The sequence below is a fragment of the Eptatretus burgeri genome, chromosome 9 (assembly GCF_056783735.1).
Source record: "Eptatretus burgeri isolate ZD-2024b chromosome 9, Ebu_testis_v1, whole genome shotgun sequence".
Lineage (NCBI taxonomy): Eukaryota > Metazoa > Chordata > Myxini > Myxiniformes > Myxinidae > Eptatretus > Eptatretus burgeri.
In genome coordinates, this window is record NC_140969.1 from 104,368,217 (window position 1) to 104,385,917 (window position 17,701).

The 17,701-nt window shown below is 48.0% G+C and overlaps 1 long non-coding RNA gene across 1 annotated transcript; it reads right to left on the minus strand.

The window, feature by feature from the left end:
- Positions 1–7,112: 7,112 nt before the first annotated feature.
- On the minus strand, positions 7,113–15,945 carry LOC147020819 (uncharacterized). Its single transcript, XR_015061974.1, has 2 exons — positions 12,783–15,945; positions 7,113–12,576 (listed from the first exon to the last, which is right to left on the minus strand). It is a non-coding gene; the product is annotated as an uncharacterized LOC147020819 (long non-coding RNA).
- Positions 15,946–17,701: the final 1,756 nt, after the last annotated feature.

Consider the following 17,701-nt stretch of genomic DNA (forward strand, 5'->3'; position numbering starts at 1 on the left):
ACCCAGGTACGGTTTGAAACAGCAAAGGGCCGACCGTGTGTCGCTCTTCTTTATTTATTTATGTACTTTTCTCAGTGGGATTATTATTTATTTATAAATTACCTTGGTAGGATTTGATTTTTATCCGTAAATGTCAATAAGCATTGATTTCAAATCGCTCTCACAGATGAGATTCTTGTGGTTTTAGTATGATGATACACAAAGCTAAGATGAACTGTGATTGGTCTGGAATCTTTCTTCCTTCAGGATATCTGATCATGTCAGGAGAGTAAATGCTTCTTGAATCATTTTTTTATTGGAACTTATTCTTTGTTCTTGCACCATCCAGTGGAATATGCTGTGTCCAGTGTCTTCTATATCTCATTCCATCTGGATGGAGAGACAAGATGTCTGACGTTCAACATTTGAAAGACGAATGGAGTTCATCCCGGTAAAATATTTCTCTTCTTGCACGTTTTGCAATATCCTTGCCTTGCACATTCCTCGCTGGAATGAACCAAAGGGGCGCACCACTCACTCCTCGAAGAATGCTCCACTTACTCCTCATGGAATGCTTCACTCGCTTCTCTTTCAATGCTCCACTTGCTCACCCCTCATAGAAGCTGTGTTCTCCCTTCTGAAGCTGTGTTCTCCCCTTCTGAAGCTGTGTTCTCCCCTTCTGGAGCTGTGTTCTCCCCTTCTGGAGCTGTGTTCTCCCCTTCTGAAGCTGTGTTCTCCCCTTCTGAAGCTGTGTTCTCCCCTTCTGGAGCTGTGTTCTCCCCTTTATTCATTCCCAAACTCCCTGGACCCCGTTTATGACGCACCACTTGGTTCACAGCTTTGAAATATTAAGCGTCACATAAACCATTGCTGTGATACACAGGTAGATCATGACATCACCTGGGTTTGAATCCCGACACGGATATAAACTGTCACCCTGGTGTTTCACATGCAGGATATTCATTTCTCCGTGCGCTGAAAACAATGTTTTTTTTTCAGGATAAATGACATTTATATAAAATATATTTTTTTAATAGATTCGTGATCCCTGAGAAGACTCGACCGAACCACAATGTCTCCATCCCAGGATTGAAGCCAAGAGATGTTTATTTTCAAGGCTGTACCACTCCTGTGTGAATCTCCTGACATGTTTAACATGACTACTCTCCTGGAATGAAAATTCTCTTCTGGTTATTGCAACACGACGTCAGGTCTGTCTTTTGGGACCGTCAATGTGAACATGTAACTCAGTGCGACCTGCAGCATGGTCGGAATGTCAGCGACAACACCGACCCCCCTCGCTGGCCTTGTTTGTGTGGAGGGTGACTGTGTCATCCTGTCAAGACTAAAAACAGCACATGACAAAGGGCGGATGAGCTTCCTTCAGGAACCAATGACCACCCAGTAAGGAGATGGTGTCTCCTCAAAAAAATGTAATTCAGGTGTACTACAGGTGTGAAGTCGTCGCTCTCACTCTTTGTGATGCTGAAGATGTCATCTCCTCGTTTTTTCTTCTGTGTTTCACATTGAAATGAAAGAAGGAATAAAACTCATCTTTGTACATTTATTAACACTCCAGTGTGGTGAGATGAAACTTGAGTCGGAGACATCTCGTTATTTGATTGGTTCTTGAGTTCTAATCGGTGTTGAGATGATCTTTGTGTTCATGTGTTTAAAATTCTCCAGTTTTGTCTGTTTTCCCCCCAATTCAGTGTTACCTTGATAAGTGTTTTCGTACATTGTTTTATTTTTTTATCTTTTTGTGTGAAACATTTCTCTTGAGTGGTTACGACCAAAAGTCAATGGTTTCGTGTTAACGGATTCACAAAGTTGTCTTTCTTTATTAAAATTATTCTGGTGTGAATTTCCTCTTTTCTCCACTTCTTACTCTGTGCTGAAATGGCCATTGTGTTGTTTTCATAAATACGAAGTTCATGGAATGTTCTTTGTTGTCATTTGTTGAGAAGAATAGTTGTGAAATGTTTTCTGCCTCTTGATTCATTCACAGGTTTTAAACATTGATGGACATTCTCAGTGAGCCAAAAGGTATTTCTGATGTGGTAAACTGATACACCAGCCGTGTTGACAGATTTCTCTGTAAAAGTTAATGTCAGGTCAGGTCAGGTATGGGAGCATGCGCCGGAGCAGCATGTCACAGTGTCCACTTTCAGCTCCGTCTGGCCAAACTGAATCATCTCTTTAATCAAGGTCGGATATCTTGACATTCCCAAACGATACACTGCACCTTGATCTCTCTGACATCCTCTCCAGTATACAGTCCATACAAGTGCTGAAAAGTTTCTCATACAGGATTGATGGACATTTTCAATAAGCCTGGCACAGCAGGCTCAGTTTTCAGAATATCGTTCAGAGCTCAGATTGATCAATTTTGGTGGCACCCCATGAAGACCGAGAATCTTTGAGAGGGCATCCAGATTCAAGGAATCTTATGCTTTGCCGATATCAACATAGGCTGCGAGCATCCACTGTCAAAACTCTCATCTGCATTCGGTGAGGACCAGAAGAGCAACAACACGGTCATTCGTTGACCTCTTTGGTGGAAAGCCTGACTACTCTGGGCACCGGTGCTCAAGAAGATGGTGGCGAGCTCCATCAAGAATTATCCAAGTAAAGACCTTGCCTGGCACTGAGAGCAATGTCACCCCTATGTGGCTGTTGCAGTCCTGGCAATCACCCTTCTCTTTCTCCAGAGGGACAACAAGGCCCCTCTTCCATCCAGTTGGGATGTTGCCTGTGTTCCAGATAGAGTATAGATCTGCATGTAATGACACGAGTACAGCATTTCCACCAGCCTTGAGAATTGCAGCATGGACACAACAGACCCCAGGAGCTTTACATCCTTTCAACTGGTTCACTGTCGCCTGTGTTTCAACAAACGACGGTGGTTCACAGTTGATTTTAGGGTCAGCAATAGTGATAGCTACACCACTGACGTCCAACTCAACAGCCAGCTGGTCAGCCTAATATAACTGCTCAAAGTAACCGGCCCAACAGGCCTTCACTACGGACTCCTCTGTCAAAAGCCCACCACCCTCCGCTCAAATTGCAGTTCACCAATGGACAGGCTTGGAGGAACGCAATGCACTAATTCCTCAATAAGCAGGAAAAAAATCACTTGACCACAGGTTCTGCTCAACCATTCAACAGATTCTTCGCACACATGACTCCTTGTCCGCCCTCAGCGCACGTACAGTTTTAAGCCTCAACTCGCTGAATAGCTCAGCTCTGCCATTAAGTCTGGATCTTGGTGCCATTCTGGTTCACAGTTGCAGATCCAGGGGGACCAACGCATGTCTCATAACCATCCCTATCAGTTCCAGTCGGTGCATTGAAATTGACCAAGACTAGAAGAGTGTCTCGCCTGGGGCACCGAACAACCACGGACTGGAGCGCATCATGGAATGCCTCTTTCATGGTGAGTTTACTCGTCTCAGTCGGAGCATATTCAGAGACCAAGGAAATGGCACTCAAGGAATGATGAATCCTCAGTCTCATGATATGCTCATTCTTCTTGTTGTTCTTGCGTATGGCAGCTTAGCTGGCGGAGTAGCTATCATTTCTTGGAAGCGCGACTGTGTCGCTGATGCAGTGCCCCTCCACCAGTACATACGGGTACTCATTTCGCCGACCTCGGAAGGATGAGAGGCTGAGTTAACCCCCTGGTGAATTAATTCAGCGGCCAACGGGGCTTGAATCAGGACCCTAGGATCCCAAACCACCACCCTTACCACAAAGCCAACACCAGGCTCTATATGCTCGTTGACCGGTGTTACCTCAATTTATCAGAGGAGTCAGCTTGTTGGACACAGCTACAGCAACCCCTTGGGTATGGTCACCATCAGAGCAACCAGACCAATAGTCGGTGTAACTACCCACCATGATCTCGCCGCAATCCGGTCTCCGAACCTCAGAGAGAGCTGCAGTACCGATGTGAAACCGCTTGAGCTCAGATGATAACAGAGAGAGGTGATCATCCTCTCTTAGGGATAGGACATTCCAGGCACCCACCCGAAGGGACCGCCTCAGGTTAACCCAAGGAGACCACCATCTGATGGACGACACCTCAGCACGACCCCGACACACATTCCGCAGTCTGACCCGGGAAGGTCACCCCGTGGTTTCCCTCCGATCATCAAAGATTGGGGGTCTTGAAGGCTTTGCCCCAATCCCACAATCCGGTGAGATTCCCTGTGAAGTCGTCGTCAAAATAAAAAGTTATGACGTCAAAGTATCTCCGCTAATGGAAATCGCATAAAAAATTATCTCCCAAACTCGGCAAGCTTTTTGAATTCTGTTTGCTGGAATCGAACAGGGCATTAGCAGAGATGAATTACCGCACATATGATACATCACTATGACGTCATATCAATTTTTATGACGTCATTCCTATTTTTTGATATTTTTTGTTTCACAACCCAGAGTTTTCATCGGATCTTCGTGAAACTTGCCATGTATATGCAGAAAGCCCACGCGCAGGCAGCAACCATCTCCGATTTTGGAAATTCTTCCAGGAAAAAGAAGTTGACGAAAAAAAAGATCCCCTGTTGTATTTTTCACCGTTAAATAACACGAGGTGGGTTGACCATTCCGGTTCTGGGTTTGGATCGACGACAGGGTCTCTCAGGTCTCTCCGCCGACTTTCTCAAAGTTAAGTTTCCGATCGTTATCTGTCCCGTTTTAACTGTTTATTTTCTCACCTACATGTTACTGTGTGTTCCTCGTTCGGCTTTGTTTCAAAAATCGTACTATTTTTGTAAGTTTTCGTCGACCTTGTCTTACCGGGTGCTTGTGCTTGAGGCCTACCCTTGAGGCTTGAGGCCTACTCATCCCTCCCCTCTCACTGTACGATCGTTATTATTTGTATTCTCTCCCAATTACCTTCAATTCATATTTTCACAACGCCCCCTCCCATCTAAACACTCTCTCTTGTTTTAAATTAAAAAAAAACCTTTCTCCCTGCACACCCACAAGTCTCGATTCTTCTTCTTCTTCTCCTCATCCTCATCCTCATCCTCCCCCTCCTCCTGAAACCACGTGTCTCTCTCTCATCAGCTTCACTCTGCGTTTACCGTTCCAAATTCACCACACACTTCCACGATTTTACTTCGACCTTCACTTTTCCGAATGTTACGCAATCCTTATTTAAAATAAATAATTTCACTTTTGACGATACACCTCCCAGATCCAAGTGCTTCTCCCTGTGGTGTAGTGGGCCTGCGGGGCAGGGCATGATGTGGGGAGCGTGGTGGAGGAGTGGTTTTAGAGTGGTCACGTGCTTGCACGGGATATAGGAGTGCGCGCCGCCTGAGGCGTTGTTGTAGTTGCTGTAGCCGTTGTGGCCTGTGGAGCCTGGAGGTCGTGTGGCTTTTAGAGTGCATCGAGTACGCAATAAAGTGGAGTTACGGGCAACGTACGCTCACGCTCTTGCTCGTGCAATAAAGCAGGGTTGTACTGTTCCCACGCTCGTGTCTGCCTTGGAGCACCTCTGTCACGACACCACATTTGGCGACGAGTCTGTTCGGATCGGCGTGTGCAGAGTGGTTGGGCATGATGTGGGGAGTGTGGTGGAGGAGTGGTTGGGTTCGGATCGGCAGCGAGTAACTCAGCGCACCCCGCGTGGTTCGAGGTCTACGCCGGGCGAGGGTCCCGGAGGAGCGCATCGCGAGGAGCGCATCGCAGGTTTCGCGCGCCCCATGCACAGGCTTCGGGGCCAGGCGTCTCACCGTCACGGTCGGCTCAAGCATGACAGAAGGTCGGGGCACGGCGCACGGACGCGTGCCCGTTTTCATCGGAGATGACTTCGAATTGTTTTCTGAACAGTTGGGCTGCTATTTCCACGCGAATGAGGTGGACGATGAAAGCAAGCGCAAATCGATCTTGCTCGCCTCGCTCTCAACGGAACGTTATCGGCTGCTGAGTGATTTGTGGACGACGGCCGCGCTCGGAGTTCGTTTTATTACTGCTTTGCGAACCTTGGGAATGGTTTCTGCGAGGTCACGGCTAAAGAACGAGGACATGAAGTTCTGCTCAGATGCGGCGTTGGACGTCGCGCAAGCTCTGAGGAATGTCCAGGGTCTCGATGGTCAGTGCGCAGCAGATGATCCGGAGGTCAGCGCGATGTTCCAGGCGCGCACGGCCGCGCACACGGTCTTCGGCGCTGGTCGTGGCCGAGCGTTGCAATGCAGTTAATCGGACGGCGGTCTGAGCACTCGGGGACGTCTACGGTGTGTGTGCCGAGAGTCATTGCCCATCATAACGGTCATGGATGGCGGTGTGCGAAGCGACCCTTACGGCCCGGGTCGAGACCTACTGCCGGTACGGTGTTCGGTGCATGGCGTACACTTTGACGCCCCGGGTCGAGTCTTGCAGCCTGGGTACAGAGATCCCGGTGACCCGGAGCGGGAGATACTGCCGATGTTGAACCTGTCTTCAATTGGTCCGGAGGTGACAAGATCAATGACAGTGGAGGTTGAGATGATCGGGGCACTGATGCTGCCCATGTTGAACCTGGTTTCAATTGGTCCGACAGTGACAGGACCAATGGCAGTGGAGGTCGAGATGATCGGGGCACTGATCGGGTGTCGAGTTGAGTCCGCTCGTGCTACCCTCGCAGTGCACACGTATGCCGGTGAAGCGCTGCCGGCGGTTGGCGGGGCACACATCTTGGTTGCCCATCGGGGTCAGCGGGTTGCGCTCCCGCGGTTCGTGGTGCGAGAGGAGGGGCTCGCAGTTCCTGTTTCGGAGTTCGTAACTCCAGGTGCACCTGTGCCTCCTTCGGGGCACGTACCTCCGTGTGGGCCCGGGCCTCCCTCGAGACGCGAGGGTGAGGTTCCGGCGACGGGGGCCGCGACGATGCAACGTGAGCTGCCGTTCATTGCTTCCTGTGACGATGATGCATGGTTCGGGAGCAACGGGAGCCATGCCAGCTGCGAGGAGCTCTCGCGCTTCGGCTGCGCTCATGATACAACGCGCGCCCGTGTCGTTCAGGCGATTTCAGTGGGGAATTGCAGCGAGCCCGTCGTGTTCAAGAAGTTCGCGGATCGCAACTGTCGACGACAAGCAGGTCATCGCTGTTATGACTCTTCACCCGGCCGAGTAATGACAGAGTCGAATGAGGGTTCTCGAATGATACGATTTATTTCAGAAGATGGCACTACGCATGCGGAATGCAGCCCAAAGGCCCTTCAGTCAGGTGCCCCCGGACCACATTGAGATTCTTACTTCAAAACAGTTGTATATATAATCACACAAAAGCAGAACTGGGTGTGGACGACAAGTGTGTGCTAAGGGATAAAGAAATAAAGAAATAAATGCGGCAGTGGGCTTCTTTCACCCCTCCCTAGGGGCCCTCAGGGAAGTTGAATCAGTCAATCCTCAGATTCGCAACCCAACAGTTCATCTTGCAAACTAATAACTTTCTAAGACTCCTACACCCCTACACTGGCACCTGCTGATAGCAAAGGCAAAACTCTGGTGATGACTAAGAACAGGAATGTGTGGGATATCAGCATACACAGTTCTCCCAAGGACATAAAAACAGGAGAGTGATAAAGGCTGTCCAAAGGAACAGTTAGGGCAACATGCAACATTTAAAGCAACATCTTAAAGCAAGGTTTGAATCCTGACAGCTGATTAACACACAGCTAATGGTCCAAAATATGACCACCTAGCATATCATCATAACAGTTTCCCTCCTTGGTCATATTTTGACCATACCCAGCCACACCTGATACTCACCAACCGAGTGGACCCCTATTTGGTTCATGTAGCAGCTATCCCTAGGCCCCCGCGCCTGCCAAACGGGATTTGCAAATGCCGTGGATAGCCATCAACATTCCCCAAATGAGAAGTCCCCAACTGCCGGTGGTTCAGGTTAGCTTCTGCTGCCTTTTGTCTTGCCCACTGCCACAAGTCTCCCATTAAGTTGTCATATACAAATTTGATGTTAAGTCCACACAATATTAAAGGCACTACAAGTCTATACAATATTAACAGCAACATTATTATTTAGGCAATTATACTCAACACTAATTACAACAATAATATTTACAATATGCAAATGTAATAATGGGTGAGCAGCACTGTGAGCGCTCAAGGCATGGTGTAAGCTCCTTTCTCAACTTGCGCTAGAAGACAAAAGAGTCTCATGAGATGCATATTTACATATAAGGGTCATACAAGTATTTTCCATACATGCCTTCACTACCTGGTATTGTCCATTTTCCACGATTATGCATATGCTAGTCAAAACACTGCCACATCTATCATAAACCTCCATCAGCATTTTACTTGTAGATTTCCTTTCTTTCTTGTTACAACTTCCTGTATCTTCGTGTGTAGTGAGATGTGTGAGTCCATGTTTGGCTTACCTTTTCACTTGAAAGTTCGTTAAGTAATCAGTAATACCTGGAAGAGTCTTCCCCAGGGCGCCCTCCGCCAGAACACCTTGTTGGCTCCTCAGCCGGTGGGGGTCGGGTCGGGTTGTGGCCCCATACAGAGGTCCTCGGGGTCTTCCTCCATGAGTTCGCTGTTAATTATTATGATGGCCTGGGTGAGGGGTGAGGCTTCACAGCATTTCTTTAGACAAATGGAAATGAGACGTTTGATCAGAAATACTCCAAAAATGATTCCTATGATGATTAGGATTGCTGCCCCTACCAGGCACAGTAACCAGTCTCCCCAGTCATGAAATATAGATCTCCACCCTGCGTAACCCTCCTTGCGTTCCACTCGATCGCTAGTGAGAGCTTCAAGCCTTATAGGTGAAAACACCTATAAGTGAAATGTGTTCTTCTCCGGGAGGTTACTGTATTTTCACAAGATTTCACAACTATACTCCAAAAGGGTTCTTTAGGGGCCCATGGAACTTGGGTAATTAGAGATGCGTGTTGACCCCATATGAATCCTATTTGTGCAAAGTGCCCCCGCTGGGGTTTGTCTTGCGTTTTGTTCTGCCAAGCCACTTCTGTCTTTTCTGCATTTTCTGACGTCCCCCCCCTCCCAACAGGTTTTGTCATAGCATAAGACCATCAAATCGATTTTATTTCCTCGTTTCGTTCTATCAAATCGTAAGTTTCCTCGGCTTGGACGCAAGACAGTTCTATGAACTGCTGTGGCTGGATGGTTGTCAGCCCTCTGGAAATGAGTGGTGCGGTCTTGCCAGGTTCCTTTGAAAATATCTTTACCTTATCTAGTTCTTGGTTGTATGTTTTCCCCAACCTTGCGTATTCACCTGCTTCCATTCTTTCTCCAGCCGCTCCCCTCCTATGTCGCTGTGGGGTTGGTACTGGTTCATTTCCGTGTCCCCCTTTGCCACGGAGGTGTATACGGTTTCTTTGGCTTGAGTGTGTTAGTGTGTTGCCTAGTGATAGGTCCCCCCCACAAAGGAGTAGTGTCAGTACCAGGAGTTGCATGTTGTGTCGTCAAAGGTTCTGTCACTGTCTCCGTTACTACAAGGTTTACAGCATGCCACTGCACTGAACACTGCAGTCAACTGCAACATAATGACAAGTATTTGTGTAAAAGATAATTTTTAAATGATACCTCCGTATGAGGCTCCAACCATGGCTAGAGCTTGCAGGACTGGAAGTTGCTCTGGGTGCGTGGTGAGTTGATGTGAAGGCCAGAGACCTTACTGTACACTACTGTAGATTTTGATCAGGCAAGCATACCTTCCATCCATCTCCTTGTCTGACGGCCTGTAAAGTGTTCTGGTGTTCGTTGCCCCATCTTGTGGTTCTGGGGCGCATCTCAATCTGTTCACCATTCTTCCTAACTCCCCTGCACTATGTCTGTTACTAACTGCCATTGAGATGTGCGGTGTTAGTCCTTCTCTGTGCTTCATTAGTTCGCGCTCTCTGGCAGCTTGTTTCACCTCCACTGCCGCTCCTTCCTTCCCGATCCATCGGTTGGTTGTCATCAGAGAGCGTTTGACGGTGTAATCTCTATGTGCTTTGGCCACGTATTCATAATCCTGCCCTGTTTCATCGTAGTCGACAGTGAGTGCAGTGCAAAGCCAATTCCATTCCTTCCAGATCGATGTCGTTGCTAAGCAACCGTTCCTCTACATCCCTTTAATTCCGCTTATGCTTCCCAAATCCAATGAATTTATCCTGACAGATAGAGGCTCATATAAAGACAACAGACATGCTTTTCTGTCCGCTTCCAGACAAACAGCTCGACCCCGACAGGCAGAGAATCGAAACGCTCCCTCGTCAAGGCCCACGATGGCTGCGTGTTCAAACAGCACGAGCTCCGCCCGTAATTTTCCCCAAAAACACCGCTATCCTCATAAGTGCGTAGCCTACCAAACGTCCTTGTTCTTGGATGTCTGACATGTAGACAAGGACAAATGTGTCCAAGAGCCACATCCTAAAGGTTTTGTCTTTACAATAATAATAATAATAATAATAAGAAGAAGAAGAAGAAGAAGAAGAAGAAGAAGAAGAAGAAGAAGAAGAAGAAGAAGAAGAAGAAGAAGAAGAAGAAGAAGAAGAAGAAGAAGAAGAAGAAGAAGAAGAAGAAGAAGAAGAACAACAACAACAACAACGCGGAACTCTCTTAGAGCCGGCGTTCACTACGCGAGACGCGGCTAAAAGATAAACCCACTTTAAATAAAATCCGTTCCTTGTTCAAAGCATTTAAATCCTCCTTTCCATCCATCCTAAATCCCTCGGTCCTGCGCCTTTTCCGCGTCTCTTTTTTTTTTTTTTCTTTTCCTCTTCCGGTCACGAAGCCCAATCAACAACAACAACAACAACAACAACAACAACCGGAACAAACATATATCACAGCCTTGTTTCAAAGTATTGTCGCTTCTACGTACCGATAGCACGTGCACTCGCCTCGAAACACAAAATCGAGCGATCCTTTGAAACGTCAATGTCCTTATTAATTAATTTTACCACAAAGCTATCTCTTTAAAATCTAGTTTGTCCACCATATTCAAAATCAGCCGCCTCGAGAAATTCTCGTACATTGCTCCGACAAGCAGGCACGTTCACAGCAGGGTGTTAATTGCACTTTCAAGTTTGACAAAGCGCGCTGGGCCCATGCGTGATTACGTCATCACGCACTCACATGAGCAATACGTCTTATCAGCGCGTTGGTTTTTACGATCAAACTCACGTAACAAATATTTGACGACATCTCAAATACGTTCGTTTTAAATCGGAATTTTTACAGAATCCTAAGAAGGGCGTCCCCAAACTTTGTAAAATGTGCTAATCCATCTCGTAAACCCTCACGATAAGCTGTCCTTCGACGGGACGATTTCGTGCTTTCGTCGCGCCTGTTAAATCCTACGGCACGTCACGTGACTCGCAAAACCCCATAAAATATCAGTTTTTTTTCCCCAGATTTATGAAAATCAAGTATAAAACATGCTTAATGACCCCAACAATGAAACCAGAATTGAAACTGACGTTAAAACGAACCCGTAACGTGGATCAGCCTTACGAAACATGCAAAGTGGAAACAGAACTGAATTTGAATTTGAAATCAAAATGATGCTCCGTGGAGACCATCCATTTATCACGTATCACGTACAGTGTTCAAAGCCAAAACAGCATACAGAGTTTATCGGACCATGAGAAAACCCGAACGTTGGTCCATTTGACATCCCACAGCACGAGTACTGTAGGGAATTCTCACACATAATCCCCGAAATGTCTGCTGAACTGGTTTTAATTATTCAATTCCCCATCGAGTTCACACACACACACACACACACACACACACACACACACACACACACACACACACACACACACACACACACACACACACACACACACACACACACACACACAAACACACACACACACACACACACACACACACACACACACACACACACACACACACACACACACACACACACACACACACACACACACACACACACACACACACACACACTCTCTCTCTCTCAAAATGACATTTGCCCATCACTGAATTAACAACACGTGCAGAATCGGTCATCATCGTCCTTCCTCCGAATTTGGTGTGCGCAATTCACCTCGTCCAAAGTCTTCACATTAACGATGACGACCAATCATTATCTCCATACAAACATACAAGTTGTTCCACACATACAAGTTCCAGGTTGGAACACTCAACTTACGTCTAACACAAAACTCAACCTTCCCCACCACATTGTATTCACAAATACATCCAAATAGGTAACTCTACAAACAGCCCTTCTCCTGGCTCATTAACTTTGTGTTTTTTTTCCCCGTTGGTTCAAGATTCCCTCTGAATCAAATCGCTTACGTCCTGTCTCACTTTGTGACTCCGTTAGCCACGCTGCAAACGCTCTCCAGTGTTTTCCACTTTCACCGATAACTTTAAGTGTTGTTCCTTTGGGTAACTCTATGTTCTTTGCAGAGTTATTCCCCATCTTTTGTTCTTATCTTACCAACCGCCTAATAGCTGTAAATCGTTTCTCCTTTTACACTGGGACCGAGATCCCTTTCGACCCGCCGCCTAATAGCCTCAAACCCAATGAAGGCCTCTAACCTTCCCTCTCTATGGTACAGGATTCCAACCTGTTCCCTCCTTATTTCACACGGATACCTTTATCCTCGACCCTTACCGGTTCTAACATACGGCCTGCCAGCCCTCTTTGTGCCCTTCAAACAAACCGCATTCGAATCACCTCATATGTTTTACCGTTACAGTTCTTGATCCGAGCAGATCCTGGAGCTGCGTCCAGCGGGGCGCTGCCCACCAAGTGTACAGTTTTCACCTAACTAGGGCGCCCTGTCTTAGGTGCCCTATACGTGCAATTTCCACGTACCTTTAGCTGAACCCTTGCGATCGCTGTACACCAAGTGGAGTCCCGCCGTCCACACCGCCAGCATCAGTCGCATCCCATCCTCATCGCCAATTGTTATGACTCTTCACCCGGCCGAGTAATGACAGAGTCGAATGAGGGTTCTCGAATGATACGATTTATTTCAGAAGATGGCACTACGCATGCGGAATGCAGCCCAAAGGCCCTTCAGTCAGGTGCCCCCGGACCACATTGAGATTCTTACTTCAAAACAGTTGTTTATATAATCACACAAAAGCAGAACTGGGTGTGGACTATAAGTGTGTGCTAAGGGATAAAGAAATAAAGAAATAAATGCGGCAGTGGGCTTCTTTCCCCCCTCCCTAGGGGCCCTCAGGGAAGTTGAATCAGTCAATCCTCAGATTCGCAACCCAACAGTTCATCTTGCAAACTAATAACTTTCTAAGACTCCTACACCCCTACACTGGCACCTGCTGATAGCAAAGGCAAAACTCTGGTGATGACTAAGAACAGGAATGTGTGGGATATCAGCATACACAGTTCTCCCAAGGACATAAAAACAGGAGAGTGATAAAGGCTGTCCAAAGGAACAGTTAGGGCAACATGCAACATTTAAAGCAACATCTTAAAGCAAGGTTTGAATCCTGACAGCTGATTAACACACAGCTAATGGTCCAAAATATGACCACCTAGCAAATCATCATAACAATCGCTACGTCGCGACGACAACCGAGAGATGGACACGTGATGTGATTCATGGGTTGCTGTTTGTTGCGTATTTGATTTTCATTGCTCAAGTGATGCAGTTTAGCGTTGTTGAAATAAATGCCGACAGTTCGTGTGTGAGAATATGTTTGGCGGGGATCAGTCGATGGGATTTTCGTTATGACCGATGTGATGTGAAGGCTTTGGGGGCGATCGTGGCAAATAAAGAGGTTTTACTGACCTCCAGCTGCGTGGGCAGCCCACGGTTCGTTACTCTGTCATATGTGGGGATTATTTTGGGAGAACGCGCTGTACAAAAAGGGGAGGTTGCATCTGTGCAAGCGATGTTCTTGTTGCTTTATGACATGAGTGGATTTGATGTGTGTTTTTGTATGGGATTGCTAGGTTTGCTGCCATCTAATTGCGTGTGGGTCTCAGAGATCGACTCAGAGCCGGGGCTGGTTCGCTGTTCAGTGTTACCCCCACCCCTGGTTTCGGCAAGGTCAGACGTGCCTGGCGCCTGGGGCGCTACTCTCTGTTCTCGCCCGATGCCGTTTGGACGTACGTTGGAATCTCGGCTGATTGTAATGCGTGGGTTTGTTATGGGACTGATGGTGCACCCAGCCGTCGGCGCTGTTCAGCATCATCGCCCAAGGCCGGACGGGCTTGGCGCCGGGCGGGAGAAACCTCTGTTCTCGACAAGGTCGGCTGCGCTGGCGCCCAGGGGCTTCCAGACAACGGGCTTCCGGGCTCGGAATGTTTACCTGATTTGGGTCTGTCTGGGGGAGATGTGCCGCCATGTCGGCCGGGGGCGTTTGATGGTGCCGGGGGAGGTTTGCTCGGGAGGTCGCCGCGACCTTGCCGGAGGGCGTGTGGGCATGAGCCGCCTGGGGGCGCTTCTGCTGCGTAGTGATGCTGTGCTTCCCGCCTTGCTTTTTGATATCTGTAACGCGGTCAGGGTTTTTGTGGGTTCGTTGTGCAACTCGGTCTTCGAAACCTGACCATTGCAGTTCGACTCGCTCACAGCGACACGTTATATGGTGTGATGAGCCTATGCTTTTGGTTATTATCGTTTTTGTACCTCTCTGCTTTTATGTCATGGTATTCTGTGCTGGATATGCTTATTATGATGATGGTCATTTGATAATCATAGTTTTAGGAGCGAGGGGTGTGGTGTAGTGGGCCTGCGGGGGCAGGGCATGATGTGGGGAGCATGGTGGAGGAGTGGTTTTAGAGTGGTCACGTGCTTGCATGGGATATAGGAGTGCGCGTCGCCTGAGGCGTTGTTGTAGTTGCTGTAGCCGTTGTGGTCTGTGGAGCCTGGAGGTCGTGTGGCTTGTAGAGTGCATCGAGTATGCAATAAAGTGAAGTTATGGGCAACGCACGCTCACACTCTCGCTCGTGCAATAAAGCAGGGTTGTGCTGTTCCCCCCGCTCGTGTCTGCCTTGGAGCACCTCTGTCACGCCACCACACTCCCGTAACCACGTGATCTGTTCCCACCCCCTGCGTTTACGATCCAATTTCACCATTTCACCTCACGATTTTTTCTACAACACTTCCATGACCTAATCTGATGAAAACTCTCTCAAACAATAGTAATAATAACACCGATATCTTATAATGCTTCATCTTCCTCTTTCACCCGTGTGGTACTCTTTACTGTATCATAATGCACAACTCTTCTACTATTTCAACGACTGCTCTCAATTCGACCTCTCCTTCATACCTTGCCTAAAAATCCAACTGTTACAGCGTTTCTTCTCTCCATCTATCTATAATTCCAGCTGTGTGTGTGTGTGTGTGTGTGTCTGCGACCGCCGTTTCTCGACGACCGCCGGTCCGATCTGATTCAAACCTGGCAGGAATATTGCCGGGGACCCACGGATGTGCCTTTTCAAGGTTTGATATTAATCGGACGAGTGGTTCCCAAGTTACGGCCATTTTATTGCTTTTTTCAGTGTTGGAAAGGTGTATATATCGCAGCTGAAGTGTCGTTCCACCTTATCATGCCATTTTTTTCCCCAAAGATATCTCAGAATAATGAGAACAACATATTAATAATAATAGCACAATAATTGGCAGTAATAAAAAGAATAACGTGATACAATGACCAATCTCTGTCAACCAATAACGACCTATATATTGTCTGTCAACCAATAATGACCAATAACGTCTGTCAACCAATGACAGGACACGGTGATATGACGTCACGAATGATGTCACAATTAATGTTTATTATTTTTTGTTTTTTTGCACGATTGACGTCACAAATCTTCTTCTTCGTTTGGTATGATGTCACAATCGACGCTGGGGACCTGAGTATGTGCCTTTTCAAGGTTTGATATCGTTCTTCATCCAGTTCAGCTGTTTCCCAAGGTTTGAATTAATTGTTGTCCTTGGTAGACATTTGTGAATACATTTACAGAGAGGGGGTCGAGAGAGAGGGGGTCGAGAGAGAGGGGGGCGGGAGAGCAGAGGGAGAGAGGGAGTGAGAGAGAGGGGCCTCACAATTCAAGACGGGGAGAGAGGAGGTGGCGAGAGAGGGGGACGGGAGAGGGGGTGAGAGAGAGAGAGGGGTGCGAGAGAGGTGGGGCGAGACTGGGGGAGAGACGAGGGGGGAGGGGAGAGACGAGGGGGGGAGGGGAGAGACGAGGGGGGGGAGACGAGGGGGCATCACAATTCTTCTTCTTCGTTTGATATGACGTCCCAATTGAAGCTGGGGACCTGAGTATGTTTCCCAGGTGTTTCCCAAGTTATGGCCATTTATGATACGGTTGGTCCGATCTAATTGAAACAATGCCCCAATCCAGTCGTCGTTTACGAGAGCGAAGGAACGAAGCTGCACATACTGGCACGCACCTACGGGCACGCACCTACGGGCACGCACCTACGGGCACGCACTAGTTCTCTGAATTTCCCTTTTTGGATCCCTCAAGAAATGTCTCTAATCGCATCTCTGATCTAAAAAACCCCAGTTTGCAATGAATGTTCGCTTTCCATCAACCATTCTTTTTTTCCAATTTCAGTGCTAATTCACCCCTCTCACCCCTCCTTCTCAAAGCAACCATCACTCCAAGCTTCCCCCTCACCTTTCTCCCTCAACTCTCCCCACTCACCCTTCTCCCACCATTCCCCCCCTCCCTCACCTTTCTCAAAGTTGCCACCGCCTCTCATCCGCAAAACTGCCTCCTTCCACTGCCCTCTCACCTCCATCTCATCACTCCACCTCCTCAAATCTTCAACTGCCTTCTGTCCCCTCTCTTGCCCCCCTCTCCCACAGAACCACAGAGCCTTTTCTCCTCCTCATCCGGCCCCTCGCCGAGCTATTCTGCAATCCCCCATACTCTTTCAACAACTCCCCTTATCTCCCCCCCTCCTCCCTTGTCCTACCCTCCCCCTCCCCCCCTCCCTTGTCCTTCCCACCCCCTCCCCTCCCATCCCATCCCCTGCACCCAAAGCCTCCTCCCCTCCCTCTTCATTAATATTGTGGACCTCAAATATCCGGGACCTACGCTCAAACCTTTCAGATCTTTCCGTACAGGTTGCCACTGACAAACCAGACATAATCGACCGAACAGAAACTTTCCTCTCCCAAGACGTGTCTGACTCCCAAGTATCTCTCCCTGGTTACTCCCTCTCCGGTATAACAGACCTGAGCCTCGTCCTCGTGGAGGAGTTGCTCTCTTCATCAAAGACTCTATTCCTCACTCTCCATGCACTGCCCTCACTCCCCCACACCCCCAGGAATACCTCTGGTTACGGTGTCCCCTCCACTCCCACCTCATGTTTATATGTGCACTGTACCATCCACCAAACAGTGATGACTTCATGTACACCTCCCTATCCAAAACATGGACCAACTTCTATCTTTTCATCCGAACTCTCTCTTCCTCATATGTGGTGACTTCAATTGTCATTATGTCAGTTGGCTCGGTGTGGGTACCTCTCTCACCTGTCATGGCACCTCGGCAAAAGACTTCTGCGACTCATTGGACTGACCAATCGGTCAACTTCCCGACCCGGATCTCAACCATTGGTACTCCATCTCTTCTGGACCTGATTTTGAGAAACTTCCCTGACAATGTCTGGTGTTCTTCAGCTGCTCCAATCGGTTCTTTTGATCATGTCCTTGTCAAAGTGGACATCTCTCTGGCTGTTATCAGAGAACCATCTCACCGCCCTCGAATCTGGCATTTGAC